This window comes from Pinus tabuliformis, chromosome 2_2, assembly GCF_031772625.1.
Source record: "Pinus tabuliformis cultivar Carrire ecotype Pingquan chromosome 2_2, CPIR1, whole genome shotgun sequence".
NCBI classification, from domain to species: Eukaryota; Viridiplantae; Streptophyta; class Pinopsida; order Pinales; family Pinaceae; genus Pinus; species Pinus tabuliformis.
In genome coordinates this window covers 846,296,627-846,313,119 of record NC_142300.1, presented here as the reverse complement: position 1 = coordinate 846,313,119, position 16,493 = coordinate 846,296,627, and positions in this window count along the sequence as shown.

Here is a 16,493-nt window from a genome sequence, read left to right as displayed (position 1 = left end):
AAAGGTGGTCGGTCGTCTGCCTTCACAGGATTTGGTTGTCGACATGTTGGATGTCGTCAGTTCTGCCTTTCAGAGTTTGGTTGTCGTCATGTGACGTTTGTCACAAATGTCACTTTGTGACAATTTGATGCAAATGGTTTCTTTTTTATGTAATACAAACCTAAACCTAGAACCTAATGCAAACATTCAAAAATGCATTAAAAAAACATTAAACCTATGCTAAAATACCTAAACCCTAAGTTCTAAACCTATCGAAACATATTACATTACAAACCTATGTATTAAACCAACATAAAACACATTAAAACCTAAACCTATGTGTTATAAACCCTCTCGGCATATAATAAACATTATAAACAATATAAATTGAATAGCAGTCATAAAACCGTGGGCCTAAACTGCACGGGGACTGTTGTTCATATGAACAGTTGAGAGGTCCGAACCTTAATCGTAGTCCCTAACCATATTCCCCAACCATAGGGTTAGACCACGTGGGAGACCACAGGCAGAGACTATTCCATGTGAGCAACAAACGATAACAGTCGGGAGATAGCAGTTACAGTCTTAACCGTAGCGGAGGTGTCAACGTAGGTAACCGTCGGGAGTAAACTGCGGCATGTGAGCGTATTTAATAACCATTAGAGTGCTTTCAGCCAAGATGACCGGGGCTCAACACGGAGGTGGTAGCCTGTGGTTAGACCGCGGTTGGTCACATGTAATGGTCCATCTCCTCAGCCCAGTCAACAAGCTGCCAACGACTTCAATTTAATATATGGTTTATATTTGGGTTTGTTGTTGCATTTTGTTAAAAAAAAATTGAAAGACCATGCATATGAAACCTAAGGTGGAAAAAACTAACAGGACCAAGATTCATGACCCCAAACTTTAGCCAATTCATGCCAAGTTTAGTCCAGAGAGGTTCGAATGTACCTGCAGGGCTATAAGAGGCAGTTTTTGCTCATTGAAAGAGGAGAGTGGTTTTGGGTTTTTGTATGTAGGTTCTAGAGGTTATATTTGATTTTGTTTTCAGTGTAACAGGATCATCCAGAGTTAGAATTGGGAACCATGACAGGAGTTGGAAAGCTGGTTTAGAGAGCTATCTTTTGAAAATGACCAAAAGTGCCTGCATGCACATTCAATTTGGTCAAATTTTTGTGTAATCGAGATCTTCGGTTTCAATCCTAATAAAGCGGTCGCCCATATTGAAAGCAGACTCAGAGACGTAGTCCATCAGGGACGAACTCCTTAATCAATCTTGCTGTTTGGTATCACTATGTATTTGTTGTTTTCATTACTGTTTTGCATCTTATTTATGCTTTCTCATCTATCGTAAAGTCTTCTTCTCGAGTAGTTCTCATGTTTTCAACACTTTTAGTTAACATTCTATTAATTAATGGCATAATCAATTCTACATCAGTTTTAACATATGATCATTTCAGATCAACATGGGCTATTCCTAATAGCATGATAATACTTTTGTGTCACCATTTCCAGAGCTTATACTTTGTCATAGTTGTGCGTTGGATTATAGTTGGCCTTATACTTTGTCATAGTTATGCCTTGGATTATAGTTGGCCTACTTAATCAGAGTTGGGTATAATATGGAGTTTTTATTAATTAGTATGCTTTTATTTAATTTGTTGGTGACTAGCTAGAGCATTACTTGTAAGCAAGTAGCCTAATGTGTGCTTAAAAACATGGTTTATGAGCATACTTACTGAAACTCGTAAAACCCTTAGTGAGAAACATCTGCTGGGAGTGATAAATACAATTACATTATCATGGCGTATCTATGTGAATTAGTCCATATGACTTGCTACTACTACAAGGAATAAGATCTACGTAATTAAGCATGGTTTTTCGGTTTCATTGACGAGTGGTATAATCTTCGTTTTATTGCTATTAATCTTAATATATACCAAGAGGCTAATGTGTCAGTTAGTAATCTGACAACACCTTAAACATGAAAAGTTGGAACAAAAGAGTACTCTATATGTCATTTCTTCCATCGAAGACTTCAACTACTAATCAACCATTTTTTTTATATTTCCAATGCCAGCAAATATTTCTTAATGAATTTGCCACAACATATGAACACCCGACAAAATATTCAAGTTATTTAAGTAACACATGGAGCAACATTTATAGGTTGAAATAAGAGGCAAGCACGATTTTGATATCCAACGAATATTTTTTGGTGAGTTTTTTGTAGGTTGAAATCGGAGGAAACCATGGTTTTCATATCCAACAAATATTTTCTGGTGAATTTTCTATGATGGTTTTCATATCCAGCTAATATTTTTTTGTGAGTTTGTTGTGACGAGGAATTATATAGAGAACACGGGATGCAACCTATGCCTAATGTGCATCTAGGGCTTGCAAAATGAGCTATAGGGTACACCAAAAACACAAAAAGCATTTTTAGATTGAGATTCATTATCCCCTAAGCCAGAGAGAGGCAGTCAAACTAGTTGCCTTAAACATAGCTTCAATCCGACTATCTCAGGCAGGCCGGGGACTGGGGCAGAGGATCAATTAGCTGCTTCTGTGGAGAGAGAGGGGGTAAATCGACAACAACCCAAAGCTGTCAATTCTGATTCGGTTTTGCAAACCAAAAACACATTGTGGAAGCGATAGTCTGGCATCTAGACTGGAAAAGCAATAGGAATTGCAAGCGGCCACACCAAAATGAAGCGGTTTCATGGTTCCACGTTCCAATTCCTTCCTACCGGCCTTCTATCTTTTAGTCTCTCAATTGCGTGGACGCTATCACTTCAATGTCAAGTTTCGAAGTTGCATAGGGTTGAATATAGGTAAGGTCTTTCCCCATATTTATGATCTGGTTAATATCTTTGGTAAAATCATGAGTAGAAAGCCAAAATTCCAACTTATTTTGCATTCATAATTGAAGGTTTTTTAATTTTTTTTTAACGAAAAACAACTCTATATTTAATATTTCAAGCATAAATGCAAAATATACATGGGTATGATCTAGTTAATGTCTATGGTAAAACCATGAGCAGAAAGCCAAAATTCCAACTTATTTTGCATTCATAACTGAAGGGTTTTATTTTTTTTAATGAAAAACAACTCTATATTTAATATTTCAAGCATAAATGCAAAATATACATGGGCATATGTAGTAGAGCATTCTAAATTGATCTAACATAATAGAAACTATATAGTTTTCCTCCTATTAGTCCTATTATTACATTTATCCATATAGGGAAAATGTCATTAAGGCCCTGCATAAAGCAAAAACAGGTTGTACTTGAATAAAAACCTGTAAGATTCTCTTTGTTCTCAGAAATCTTCTTGTTTTGATGAGATTATTTTCATCAAAATAAAGATGCAGCTTTTCTATTGAAGTTGATTGTTTTCTCAATAGTATACTCTGCCAACCTGCACAGAGGACAAAACTTGATTGTTGAGGAAAAATATAAACTAATGTTAAATGGAAATCAACAAAGTTCTGCAAAATGCTAAAAAAAATTATGCTCAAAGAGAAAATAAAATTACTGTAAAAAACAGTGCAAATTAAAAAAAATAAAAAAAAATAGGCTTTAAAATTGTTACCTGTGCATGGAAATTTTAGGGTTTAAAATTACTATTAAAAAGAATGCAAAATAATAATAAAAAAAAGTTAGGCTTTAAAATTGTTACCTCTGCATGGAAATTTTAGGGTTTAAAATTGTTACCTGTGTGCTTTAAAATTGTTCTTGAGTACTCTATGCAATTTTTAGGTTTTAAAATTCTTACCTGTGTACACTCCATGCAAGTGTAGGTGAAAATAAAATTTACTGTAGAAAAGAGTGCAAAATAAAAATTCAATAATTTTTAGGTAAATAAAATTTACTGTAGAAAAGAGTGCAAAATAAAAATTCAATAATTTTTAGGCTTTAAAATTGTTACGTGTCTACTCTATGCAGGGGATGCTGAAGTAGAAGAATCATTTATGATGGTGCCTCTGTTCTTAGCATCGATTTGCAAGAACACGATTGGGCTTTGGAGTTTTCTTGAGCAACCGAAGTTGAGCAGTGAAGACCGAAGACCGACTGAAGTTGGTGGAACAATGAAGCCTTTTTCTAGGTTGCTTCCCTGCTTTTCTTGTTGTTATAGACATTTTTGGGCACTGCAATCCCAAGCATGAAATGTCCATAAACCAAGGGCTCCTAAGTCCCTAAAAGTGTTGTTCTAACCCCTAAAGGAACAAGGTCAACTGATTACAGCTTCTCCCAGAAGTTCTCCATGAAAAACTGCTCAGAATTGGTCAAAATAGGATCATTTCAGCTGCTCCATAGGCAAAGTGCGTTGCATCTCACCTAAACACACTGTGTGGGTGCGTTGCATTTCAAAAATCCCTTCTATGGGGTGCGATGGGTGAGAAATGATAAATGGCAGTGTCATTCCGCGAGGTGGAGAGGAAATGGAAGCTTCCAGAAACTTCTCCTGTGACACTTGCCTCTCTGAATTCGACCAAGGATGAGTAAGAGATCATCAATCTCCAAGTGGAAGCAAGAACTATCAGAGGGAAGACACTAACCAAATCACAAGCTGACTCATCTCCCTTACATATATCTATATATGGATCCCTCATCCCAGAGATCCAGAGGCTGGAATTTTGCATATTGTAAGGAATTGCTGTTGGTTTCTTGAGACAAACATCAGATTGTTGGGTGATCTAAGCTTTGCATGAGGTGAAGAGGGGCTTCCTTGCTGAGAGGATGATGCCGGGTCAGAACAACTAGTTGTAACTCCCCTTGGCTCTTTCTTGTTTATCAATAAAAGCTATTCAAGTTTTCCTCCATACTCTTGTGTAATTTACGTTTGCTGCATTTGTATGGTCAATTTACATCTGATCCTAGATTGTTTATGATTATAGATCCATGTTCTCGTATAGTGCTATGCTACTGTGATCTTACAGGTACTTTGTGAAGCTGGGCGTGTAAGGGAACAAGTAGCGAAAGACTATCAAGAAAGAGAGGAATCGAACCAGGAGATTAGCGTAAGATAGAGGTTGGTCTTCTTTGTTCTTCTCTATCTATACTTCATAAAGGAAAAACGAAAGTAGCTTTACTTTGTTTGTTTCTAAGGCAGCTATCACACCTTAGTGGGATAAGCAGTTCTGAGTAGACACTTTTCCCTGTAACAAAATGGCGACTCCACTGGGGATGAATTAGTTTGTTTGTTTATCTTCCTTGTTGTCTATTTCATAAACTTATAGACGGAGTCTGAAGTCGTGCCAGGTAGCTTTCGAACTGCATTTGCTATGCAAATGCAAAGTAGATAAATGTCGCTTCAGTCAATCTCCGGGATCTGTTTATGATTTAAACAACTGATTCACAAACTCTTTGATTGCCCCTTGTGGTAGCTCTTAGATCCTCCTTAGATCTACCCCTGATTGTTGCATTACTGATTACCATTTGCTCGGCCAAAACCCATGAACTGAACTGCAAACTGTGACCCGGAACCCAAGCAAAGTCTCGTCTCTGGCCCAGCGCAGGTACTGTTCTGAGAATCTGAAATTCAGCGCACTTCCCGAGTGTAGTAGGTGCGCTGCATTTCAAATTCCCTGTGTTACAGGTGCACTGATCAGACTAGGCATTGTGCAGTTTTGGTTTCTGTGATTCATTCTTTCTAGTTCTATTCATGAATTTTGCTGCCTGTGATCAGTATATCTCTGTTTGAAACCCCTTTTCCTTGCTGTTATTCCGCCTCCTTTGTACAAAAGAACTGTAAATGTTTTTGTGTGTTTGTTGAGTCATTTTCAGTTCTCCTTTGCAAAAAGTAACATAATCGCACTGTCGTCCTTTGATTTGAAAGTGTCGCAAGTGTCATTTTCAATCATAGGAAAGAGTTTGATTGCTGTAGATAGTTGATTATCCTGTTACTATTGTTTTTGGTCTGAATTTGTAATTTTCCTAGTGTCGAAAACAAGTATTCATTTCCAAATCGTAAGGTGTTGTGATTGTCTCCATTTTCGATTTCGAAAAGAAACTTGTTGATAACTGTCGCTTGAAAAGTAATTTAGATTTGTGCATCAACTTTCTTTTTATCATTTACATACTAAGAAAGTCGAAAACAAATACATGCATGTGCATTTGCATTTAGACAGTCTGATTGGTTTGATTTAGGAAAGTGCATTTAGAGTGTGCTCTTTGCTCTTTGTGAAAGGATTCTGTCTTTCTTTCCTTAGTAGCTAGGATTTTCATTGCACAAAGAAGATAAAAAGATTGTTTATCATCTTAGATTGCATTTTAGGAATTATACTACATCTCGCGGTGAACCTGAAAGGCAAACTTCATAAACAAGATCAACTATAAAATAAATTCAATGAATCTAACAACGCTTCGGAACCTAACGCACAACATTTAGAAGTCTAGGCTAGAGACGTATTCCGGTGTCGTAAAGCCTGGTAACTATTGCTCTCACTGATGGTTGGGTGATTCCTCCACTTTGAGACGATAAGTGCCAGTATGGATTTGTGCTCCCACGTACCGTCAAGTATATTTTGGGAGACCCCAATAGGCTTAATCCTTTATCCATAGGAAGCTGTGTCTGCAGCCCTATCGATCGCAATGAACTGAACACAACATTCAGGAAGATTGACTGCCGTACCGTAAAAGGTATTCTGCAGTTTTGCGATTGGTTTGGTAATCCCTCTACCCAGATTTCCAGAGCAGTCCCTTTCGTTCCTTTTCAGACTCTTTAACGGAAAAGGTCCATCTGAGCACTTTTCACTTCAGGCTCATTAAAAATCGAAGGCGACTAGAGTCATCTTTTGTTTTTTCTCGACTCTTAAAAATTGAAAAAACAAGTTGTGTCAAAGCGTCTAAAATTTGTTTTAAATGGAATAATCATCACCTTTTCGTACGTTGATCTTAGGTTGAAGAAAATGGAGTCCACCAACCAAGGAGTTCCCCTTGGAGGAAATCCTAGTCCCTTCTCCTCTTGGGGAGATGTTGGTGCACCCCATATGGCCACATTGTCGCTTCCAGGACTGACAATTGGCTTGCCCGTATGGCTCTTCTCAACCTCTGTCGTTCAGAACACCGTAATTCCTGAACAGTCGAGTCAGCAACTAGACGAATCCAGAGTTACCCACCAACCTTCTACTTCCTCCAATTCTTCCTCTCCTCCTTCTTCTTCGCTTGATGGGGTTGGTAAAGCCAAAAATCAAGTACCTGAGAAGAAGAAGGAAAAGAAGAAGAAAGAGAAGAAGAAGAAGGAGCCAAAAGCAAAAGGGGGCAACCGAGCGTCGTCTAGCGAAAATCCACACACTGCACCGACCAGGCCTAAATCGCCATGTGTCATTTGCAAAGGAGACCACTATCATAGAGATTGTCCTTGCATCCCTCGGATCTTAAGGGACTGGTCTCCTCATTTGCACAATCCAGTGTCGTCAACCTCTGATGATCATGTTGAAAACACACCGTCGACTAGTGAAAGTGAAGCCCCAGGACAAAAAGGAAAATATAGATTTCCTTGTAAATTGTGCGAAGGTGACCATGCCATCCACCGTTGTCCCTTCTTAGATGAGGCGAAAAGAGTTTTGAACGATCGTCCGGTTTCACCATTACGACTTCCTCCTAGATATAAAAAAATCTTGTCGAGTCCGTCACTAGTTGAAAAACCGGCTGACCCGCCCAGATGGTCGGCTGAAGCATCTATCATTGAAGATAAATCATCTGAACCCATACCAGACAAAAGTCAAAAGGTCGAGGCGGCAGTTGACCTGGTCTTGCCTTCAGAGGTTCCATCTTCAGATTATACAGTCACCGAAGAGAACAAGGATGACACCGTCCAAATTCTTTTCGTAAGCACAGACTCCGATGAACATGGGGGAAATTTACCCGTTCCTTTACCGCAGGAAGGAAGTTCGTCAGGGTCATACCCGACCGTCTATTCGGTCCCACCTCCAAGCAACCTAGTTGTCTCCTTCGATTGGAACCAACTAGGCAGACCCCGTTTACCGGCTAGTGTACCATTCTGTATCATTGTTCAAATATATAGGATGGTTATGGCTGGTACCATCATAGATGAAGGGGCTTCTGTGAGTATCCTTTCCTCGACTGCTTGGAAAGTGCTTGGTTCACCATTTCTTTTGCCTAAGATGAGAAATCTAACAGGCTTTGACAAAGGAACCAGTCGACCGTTAGGGATCCTTCCCAATGTGCCCACAACATTGAGAGGGAAAACCGTTCAAATGAACGTAATGGTAGTTCAAGGACCCCTGGATTATAATCTACTCCTTGGACGAGACTATATTTATTGCATGGGAGTGATTGTCTCCTCACTCTTTAGAGTAATGTGTTTTCCGCACGAAGGAAGAGTGGTCAAGCTCGTGGACCAACTTTCATTTCCCGGATCACATAGAGCAAATAGTCATATACCATCCCTGAATGGTCTTTTCACACAAGGAATGTCTCATCAATCTCCAGTTCGTCCACCTGATGAGCGCGAGTGATTCGGGGGACATGACTGAAACCCAGGGGGCATGCACCTTGGTTTGCTTCGGCAGGAAAACTTCGGGTATAGGGTAGGTTTTCGCGAGAGAATATGACTAGTCTGTACTCCCGTCCGTGATTGGAAGAGGGGGTTATTCTGGAATAATATTCTCTTGTTAAAGTTATGTGGGTTGGCAAGCATCGCCAATCACCTTTGTTTATTTCGATAAACATCGCCGAAGAAGTGTTTTGTTTACGCCGTAAATAGAACAATCTTTGGTAACCTGTAAGAGGTAGACCTCTCTCGGTAAAACAAATGTTTTAACGAAAGGAAGAAGGGGTAACCTTGAAATTCTGTTTTATACCTGGGGGCATGCAAACCTTTTGGCGTGCAAGTGAAGAGCGACTATTTATTTTTTAAATTTGTAGGTCCTCTAACCCTTTAAACTCGTAGGATTGGTCGTTTCCTAACTTGCATAAAGGAAGGATGTGGGGCAAAACTCTAAAAATTGCCGTTTTTATATATGAGACATTCTTATTATACGACTGGATTAATCGAGCAGTTTTAAGACATAGTTCAAGCTCGTTAAAAAATAAACATAAGTCATGAGCAAATGTTTCCCCCCAGTGTTTAAGCTCAATAAAAAAAAATGAACCGATTTCCTGGTAAATAACCATCGTGAATGTAGTATTTCAGCCTTTAAAAGCCTTGGTCGTGTTCTCATCATCACCTCCACTCTGTATTGGCCGATCATTCACCTCCATTTGATTGTTTACCCCTTTTTGAGGAACAACTGCGAAGAGTGATCTCACTAGCCATCCTTGTAACACTGCCGTGATTGGAAAATTCCAAACCTTACCTGGAATCAGCTGCTACCCATTTTATCACTCGTTCCTCAAAAGACGAGTCTCCTTTAAGCTCTTTTCAATTGACTCGTAAAATATGAAAATATTTCCGAGCCATTGGCCTCTCCAGCTCGTTAAAGGGACCGGAAGTGCTATCCCTCCTCTAAATTTTAATCTTTTTGGACTTGAGGGATTATTACACAAAAAGATCGAGCGCTTGTTTTGTTCGGCTCGTTAAAAGTATCGAAAATTCATCCCTTCTGTATTGTTTTATACTTTTTCGGAATTAAGGGATTAGATGACGAAAAAGGAATTTTGGAGTTTCCTTTACATTCCTTTTCAGACTCTCTAAAATTGAAAAGGACCGAGTTATCTTTGTCGTTAAACTCGTTAAAATTTTAATAGCGACAAACTTGTCTATAGACGAGAACGAGTTTCACTATCGCTAGGCTCGTTAAAACATAGCGATGGGTTTGCCCGAAGGGGAAAATTATAGAACAAGCATATGTTATCCTCCTCAAGCTTGAAAAAAATAAAGAGGTACTGGTCAGCAATGACTGGGGAAAAATTGGGAAGAAAACTTGAAGAAACTTTGTTGGTAGCAAGTCGCTCTTGAACATGACACTTTCACTCCGCATCCAAGTCAGGTTGGGTTGTTTCATTCACCGGTCACATCGCCATGGTCCCATCACACCATCCACATTTGGGGTTAATGCTACCAATCCATCATGTCAATGTCGCCGATATTTTCAAGAGAAGTCATTCAGAGAATTCACCTGTGTCTCACCCACTACAATACATTTACACTCCATTCTTTCATGACCGCCACCCTGAACCTTATGTCACCAGATCGTTTTCACCTCCGTTAAATTCATTTGCTCCGTTCCGTGTCATTGATGTGGGATTCATTAAGGCCCTCCTATGACGGATCGCTTCTTGTCGACATTAGCTCATTATCCAAGAAGTTGATCTAGGAACACCCCATTCAGTACTTTGAAGCTTGCATGCCTCAATGGCAAGTTTCTCACTTCCGGCGACAGGTTTACATCAATGAACTTCAACCGAAAGATTTTGCGTGGTGTTCGACGCCAAGTCCTTTATTCACACCACGTGAATTGTACTGCAGTACCTTGAGGGTCATTATCATTATCGGTGATTCCTCTCACGCTTGTTAACAACTTACATCATTGGCTGGTAATCAAGCGATGTCTTTCCATGTTCGACTCAGAACATCTCTCACATGGATAGACTTGTACTTCGAGTGAAGATCGAACGAGATTGAAGACCCCGGATCTAGTTTCATCCATCGGGGCTGCGATATATATTCAGGGAAATAAAGACATAAAATGTACATCATTGCTGCACAGATAATCATCCAATCAAAGGGATGATGGCTATATTAGAATCATCAGTGTACACTCAGATGATTGTCCGTCCTATGTACATGAAAATGAATTTATAAAGCTGAGCATGGGAATGCCCGCCTCAGCTAGATCATGAAAATATTATGAAGATAATGTATTGTATTATATCTTATTACAGGTCTCCTCCCAGCTTGAAAGAACTTCGGATCCTCATAATAAAGCATTTCACCCGACATCAAAAGATTAACGACCTCATGCTTTAGGGGGAAACTGTTATAGACATTTTTGGGCACTGCAACCCCAAGCATGAAATGTCCGTAAACCAAGGGCTCCTAAGTCCCTAAAAGTGTTGTTCTAACCCCTAAAGGAACAAGGTCAACTGATTACAGCTTCTCCCAGAAGTTCTCCATGAAAAACTGCTCAGAATTGGTCAAAACAGGATCATTTCAGCTGCTCCATAGGCAAAGTGCGTTGCATCTCACCTAAACACACTGTGTGGGTGCGTTGCATTTCAAAAAGCCCTTCTATGGGGTGTGATGGGCGAGAAATGACAAATGGCAGTGTCATTCCGCGAGGTGGAGAGGAAATGGAAGCTTCCAGAAACTTCTCCTGTGACACTTGCCTCTCTGAATTCGACCAAGGATGAGTAAGAGATCATCAATCTCCAAGTGGAAGAAAGAACTATTAGAGGGAAGACACTAATCAAATCACAAGCTGACTCATCTCCCTTATAGATATCTATATATGGATCCCTCATCCCAGAGATCCAGAGGCTGGAATTTTGCATATTGTAAGGAATTGTTGTTGGTTTCTTGAGACAAACATTAGATTGTTGGGTGATCTAAGCTTTGCATGAGGTGAAGAGGGGCTTCCTTGCTGAGAGGATGATGCTGGGTCAGAACAACTGGTTGTAACTCCCCTTGGCTCTTTCTTGTTTATCAATAAAAGCTATTCAAGTTTTCCTCCATACTCTTGTGTAATTTATGTTTGCTGCATTTGTATGGTCAATTTACATCTGATCCTAGATTTTTTATGATTATAGATCCATCTTCTCGTATAGTGCTATGCTACTGTGATCTTACAGGTACTTTGTTAAGCTGGGCGTGCAAGGGAACAAGTAGCGAAAGACTATCAAGAAAGAGAGGAATCGAACAAGGAGATTAGCGCAAGACAGAGGTTGGTCTTCTTTGTTCTTCTCTATCTATACTTCATAAAGGAAAAACGAAAGTAGCTTTACTTTGTTTGTTTCTAAGGCAGCTATCACATCTTAGTGGGATAAGCAGTTCTGAGTAGACACTTTTCCCTGTAACACTTGTGCCCTCCTATCACTTTCAGAGCTTGCTTCACTTCTTTCATGTGCCTTACTTCTAACTCGCTGTCCTTTAATGTGCCTTACTTCCAACTCGCTTGCCTTTGCCTTGTTTTCCAATTTAATCCCATAATCCTTCTCCACGCCGGGCTTGCAATACTTACAAATTCTTCAAACGATAGTGTTGTTGTTTCCATTTGCTCTCAACCTCCCTCCGCCACATTAACCTTAGCCAATTGATTAAGAAGAATAAAATAGACAATGGTTTGGACAACGAGTTTATGTTTTGTGACAAGTGGCCAAACTCTGAGAGGTGGTGGCAGCGAGTAGCTGAGAGGTGGCAACGAGACAATGACACAATTGCATGACAACGGAGGTGAGTGAAACTTTGGATAAAATGTGTTTCCATGCAAATTAATTTTACATAAAATGTTATGAACTAATGCTAGCCAAGGCTAGCATTAGTCAGCTTCATGTTTGGTTCATGCTTTAACTTTATCTGAAAAGTGAGTTTTTCCCTGCAATAAGACTCCAAAGACTTCAGTGCCTATGATTGGCTAGTTAAAAAACTTGTCAATATTTAATAGGTTGGAAAACGCATTTATAAAATACTAATGAAAAACCATGGAAAATTTTAGGGGCTAATGTTCGCCCAGTGGGCTAATTTTCCATGATTTTTCCACAAAAAAGATTCGCCAATTTCCAATTTTATAAAAGACGATTCGCCCAAATTTTAGAATATAAAATTATTTTACCTTAAAAATCGCCAACATTATATAGAGACTATATATAAAATAATTATAAATTTGATTAATTTTACAAATATATCAATAAACATTTATAATTTGCATATTAGGGATTAGTGAGATTCGCCAATATTTTAAACTTCAAGAAAATTTTCCGTCCTTAAAATTTTCCTTGTGAAAAACCTTAGGTTAAAATTATCGTTTTAATGGAAAGTAATGTTGGGAAGAGCGATATCGATCGCTATATACCTTCTACTTTCGGCAGGTATAATAAGTTATAAAAAAATTGTAAAATAACAAAGAAGAGTTTAGGAAATTTCAAATAGAGTTCTAATAATATAATGCAGATTGTTTCCGACCACCAAGTAAGGGTTCAAGATTAATGGCATGGGATAGGTGGGGAAATTTGAGATAGATAGATAGTTTGAGAGAGCCTTATTGTATAAGTCACTGGTTGATATTGAGATTGGAATTGGAAAACCAGAAAACATATTATTGAATATAAGAGGGCGAACCACAATTTGGAAAGAGAACAAGGTGAAGGCGGATTATTGAATCTAGAGAAATACTTCAGTGATCACCATTTACCTATTGAAGACTTTGAAAAATAATCTAATAAAATATATTCACTCAAATATTTATATCCTCCATGGACATGGATAATGATGAATGGACATTACAAGCACAAACTCATTGAAGAGAATAAAATAATTTAGTCGTTTATTAGACGTGCATGTGGTTTGTCAATAATCTGATTTCCTAAGACACCACTCTTAGGTTATAAAACTACCTTAAAGCCAATACCAAGGAAAAATCAAATGCCTATTAGAAATTTGGTGTGGGATAGTGATTTAGCGCTATTATTGGGAGTGATTGACTGAATATTTTAAGATGTTTATTGTGGAGACATGTCTCCCTAGAGAGAACAACTTTTTAGGTGATCTATACTTCAATCAAGGTAAAAACCATTGAGTTAGTGTAGATAAAGCATACGTAGAAGTATACTTATAATACAATAAATTAAAGTTAAGGGAAATAAATCAAAAGTAGAATTATTCACAAATAGCAAATATGTAATATGGAGTCAACCATAGATATACAATTGAATAACCATAGCATTTACTAGAATAAGTATTTAATGATGAACTAAAGAGCTCTCTCTTCTTACCATTTGATTTGTTGGTAATAATCATTTAATTTATTATATCACAAAGTATAAATCCAAATCTAGATGAACAAATTTGAAAGTTCCATCAAAAGTAAATAACATATTTGTATCCATTAAACTAAATATACATAATTAAAGGTCAGCCTCTCATCATCTCATACATGTTTGTAATTTGTAAATTATGTCCAAAATTTTCATAGAAAATAAGTAATTAATTATCGTGAGAATTTAATTGTAGTTGGTTTTCAATCACCATCACATTTTAAAGTCCGTTTTTTGGTTTACCAATGAATAATAATAATTTTTCAAAAAAATAAAATAATGAATGGTTAAAATCTTAATAATATATATCATATTAATAATATATTAAAATTAGCATTTGCATTAATAGAAGGGTTTATAACATCTCATTGGAGGTCAGGAGGTTGGTTGGTCGGACGGGCTCAGAGGTCGAGTATCTCTTTAGGGGTTTGGTGTGCCGAGGGGCCAACTATGCAGGTCTTGCCCCAAGTTAAGGCTTGGGGGAGGAGGGGGTGAGGTCGGGATAGTTCTTCCTTTTCTCCTCCACGACTGCCTTAAAAAATACAGATCCTTACTACATCTATTAGGTTCCTCACAAAGAATGCATATCAATATAATATAAATATAAATTTCATTTATATACTATATCCTTTTATTTTGGTGTTTGTTTATTTATTTATTTTTTTAAGTTATGTTTTTTTATAATTTAATTTATAATATATTTTCATTATATTAGGTTAATTATTAAATTTGTTGTCACTCATATATATTTATTATCTGTCTTGCTCATCCTTTTTTTTTACATTTAAGTTATATTAATTATCAATTTTGTAAAAAAAAACATAAAATTTATAACTCCAAATCAAAGAAAATAAACAAATAGATGAAACCCACATGGGACGACATGGATGCGACTTACATGCATGGTGCCGATGTGTTCTCTCTCCACATCCACAACAGATAAACCCCTAACTTGGATTGCATCTCATGAATGAAGACCATTTCTAATGCTTGGAGAGCTACGTTGTACTAAAAACTTCTTGTTTGACTTGTGAATGAAATGGTGGGGTGATGGGCCCCAAAATTGTCTATTTTATTAGGTCCATTTGATTATTTATAGACACTTAAAACATGTATTTTACCCCCTTACTTGCACATCATAGAGTTAAATCGTAGTATTAATGGGTCCTTAGGAATTTGGTTTATCCTTATTATGTGCCTAATATTATTTATTTTTGTAGAATATTGTGAGAATATTGGGCAGATTATGAAGATTTGGAAGATTAGATAATCTAGGGAATTTTTCCCTACTATAGGATGGACCAATATTGGATAATAAATGAATATGATATGATGCAAATATTGAACAAATTCTATAGCTCTAGTGATTGAGAAAATCTAAGAATGTGTTCCCTGTCATTTAATGCAAATTCCTAATGTTGGGAACAAGTTCCACTTTTTGAGGGATTTTGGAGGGAAAATCTGCCTCCTTTCAATGAGAATGCTTCCTCATCACTTTGTATAAGTACCAATTCTAATTTTCCTCCAGGGGCATGTATTTCTTAGTATTCTTGTGGAGAAAATTTGTTATTTAGTAGCTCCACTTTCATTTCTAGCAGGGATGTACTTGGATTGATTCAAATAATGAAGTTTGGTGTTATTTTTAGTTCTAAAGCTTGGTTTCCTTCATAGGACTACGAGTTTCCTTGGCCTTGGCCATCCCAGGAGCCGCATAGCCCTCTTATGTAGTTTCTTTATTTCCTTTGAATGTCTTTTTCACTTGCAGCTCTTATTTCTGCATTTACTATTCATGTTTCTTTTGTTGTAGGTCATATTGGTTAAATGATTGAAGTGAGTTTTTTTGTAGGTTATTTACATATTTAAAAACATGATGCATTCTTATAACAACTTTTAAAAGTCATATTCATCATTGATCTATTTGGATTGGTTTACTAGTTCACAAATCTAGAATTTTTGGAAGTCCCTTATAGCAAAATACTATTATTTTATGCTATTTTTTAGAACGTGTTAATGAGCTTCATTTGAGTTGATTCCACTGGTATTGGGTAATAAAAACATTCAAGTTAATAACAAAATCTACCCCATAACATTTTCACTTGATTAGGTTAAGCATTTGGTATGTTAACTAGCTCACTAATTCTTGAATTTCCGATTTTTAGAGTAATAATTTTCTATTATTTTTTTAGTATGTGTTAATAGGGGTATTTTGGAGTGATTCCATTTGGAAAAAAGTCCTAGGACATCCTACTTAATAAAAAAAATAATCCCATCCCATTTTTATTTGATTTACTTAGGAATTTAGCAATTTATCTCACTCATGTAGCAAAACATGGACTCCTATAGCACCTCCTATAACACTCCTATAACACTCCTGTAGCATGTGTAAACTTGACCAGATTTTCTCCAAAATATTAGTTTTTCTATCTTAGGATTGAATCATGACCCTTAGGCTCTAAATACATGATTTAGTAAGCCCTAAAGAGATCTTAAGGCTTGCCTCTTCTCCAATACAATTCGCCTCTACAGTTTGGATTAGTGGACAAATTCATGACTTGAAGAGCATAATGATGA